The sequence below is a fragment of the Psammomys obesus genome, unplaced genomic scaffold (genome assembly GCF_907164565.1).
Source record: "Psammomys obesus unplaced genomic scaffold, mPsaObe1.curated_primary_1811, whole genome shotgun sequence".
In the NCBI taxonomy this organism is placed as follows: domain Eukaryota; kingdom Metazoa; phylum Chordata; class Mammalia; order Rodentia; family Muridae; genus Psammomys; species Psammomys obesus.
In genome coordinates, this window is record NW_026596244.1 from 4,472,057 (window position 1) to 4,474,521 (window position 2,465).

Here is a 2,465-nt window from a genome sequence, read left to right on the forward strand (position 1 = left end):
AAAAAAAAAAAAACAAAAAAAAAAAAAAAAAAAAAAAAACCACCTCTAAGGCTATGACTACAAACAACCTGAGAACAGACAAGCAATGAATGATTTTGTAGCCCAGGGCTTGACTGTTTCTACAGAGTCCATGAAAATACTTCTTGCTGGATGAAAAGATACTTGGAGACATTTCATAGGTGGCTTGATGTGCACAGTGCCAGGCTCAAGCCTCATTTAGTCCCATGTTATCTGCCACATCATGAGGAAGTCAGTAGCTATTAAGACAATTAGTTCCAGAGTTTATAAAATGAAAAAAAAAAATGCCTGTATGTTCTGCATGGTTCACAGAAAACCCAGAGGGATCAAGATAGAAGCAAATATTGAGACATTAGATTGAACTAAAAGTTATGGCAGCATCTATTTTTATTTAGGTTGTTCTGGAAATCCACCTTTGATTTCCTGAAAATTAAGCTCCAGCTCGTCAATTAAAAATGTAGCGCTGCTCCCTCGCTGAGCATCTTTCTTTCACTGGTGAACAGGATTTCACAACACAGTGACTTACATTCATTAAAGCTGGACTTCTAATTCTTAGGTTACAGTGCATGACCTGATATTTTCAGTTGACAGTACATCTCAACTTTTAAAAAAATAGCTGTTGTGTTTAGCGTGTGGTACAGGGGCAGAAGGAAAGTGGTGGATGTTGTAACAGAACAAAGTGGGGCCCTTTTTGATGGAATTTGCAGGTGTAGGGCTTATGTCAGTAACTGTACTGAAGATCTTGACATTTTAATTGCTCAAAGAAAAAGAACAGAAACAGAAGTGGCCTCATGGTGCAGTCAGGACTCCTAAGGAAGGCAGCTTCATAGGCATGACAATTAGCACAAGCAGCTGGTTAATTAGAGTCAGTAAGAGCCAAGTCAGTGACACACAGACACCTTAAAGCATATATGTGTATTTTCATTAAGTTTTCCTTGAATGTGAGGCCAAGCCTTGCTTGCGGGTCTGAATCCCTCATTAGCTGAAACTCACTCAGCTTTGCCTTTTCAGCCATGCTGTGTCCCTCACAAATTCTACTTGTAGCTTCATTGAGTCGATCGTGGTAAGGAGATTTCAGTCTAAAATCATGGCAGATTGCAAGCATTATGCTTTTGTGCTCTTATTTTCCACCTACTTTGATTGTGTTTTTCTACAAGTTACTGTTTATACTGTGAAGCTTTTCAAAGCATTCATCTGAATTTCTATAGAAACAACTATTTTTCACCCAATATTTCTTATTTTACATAATATTGAATTGTACCACACAACTAAAATGGCAAGTGCAATTGCATAATCAGTTATCAGAGCATCACCAGGCTCTACCTAGTTCAGAAGGTAAGTATAGGCCTAAGAGATAATGCTTTATGTGCCGGGGTCTTCTGGAGAGAATTTGGATACCTATTCACCCAGAGGGACGAACCACCTTTAAACTAATGAGTGGCTTTGTTGGAGTTATTTCCTGCTATTAGTCATTTAGATTAAAAGCTAAGGAGGTAGAAAAAGGAATCAGTTATGGAAAAATAAAAGGGGAGGGGAAGCCAACAAGATGGTGCAGAAAATAAAGGAACTTACGACCAAGTCTCATGACACTAGTTGGATCTCCAGGACTCATATAGTGCGAAGAGAGAATTGGTTCCCAATCACCACCCTCTATAACCATATATGTTCCATGGCACATTTATGCAAACATATACAGTGTGTAAAATTTCAAAAGAAAGAAAGAGGGGGAGTAGAAAGTAGAAATACAAGGGACTGAGAAGAGAACTCTCCTGAGGCAAGGAATGGGGGTGCTGTTGATGAGAAAGAAAACTACAGTCTATTAAAACAAAATCACAAAGTTAAGTCAACGATTGAAATTGATTTAGGAATGAAAGGGCAAGAGGTATGTAAAGTGAGAGGCGTGGAAGGCTGGGGAGATGATCTCCTCTTCAGGTCCTTGACTGAAAAGAGAGAAAAGTGGGTGTGGATTCCAGAAGAAACTAGTTTGAGGTTTTGTTTATAAGATTTGCTTTCGTGTTTGCTTTTGGCTGGCAGATGGTGCCTGGTTGTTGATTTGGGGAAAAGGAGTAAATATCAAGTAAGGTTGGACAGATTAATGTTGTCAAGTGCTACATTTAGAGATCCTAAAATATGCCTGGTCGTTTGTGTCAGAAGACTATACCTAGCAACACATGCTACCTGGGATTACCCATGGTCCCTCTGGACCTGATCTCAGGTAGGCAATTTTCACTCTCCTTCCTGTCCTGGATTACAATCTCGCCAGTGTCCTCCCTAGCTCTATAGTACACTATTCCAGGAGCCTCTCCTCTATCTTTACTTTCACCCCCTACTGACTCAACAAAATCTTGTTCTCCCATTGCACACTCTTAATCCCATCCCCTCCCTTCCAGATCTGCATTCCGTCCTCAGTCCCCCATACCTAGAAATGCTTTCTACCCAGAATGTCC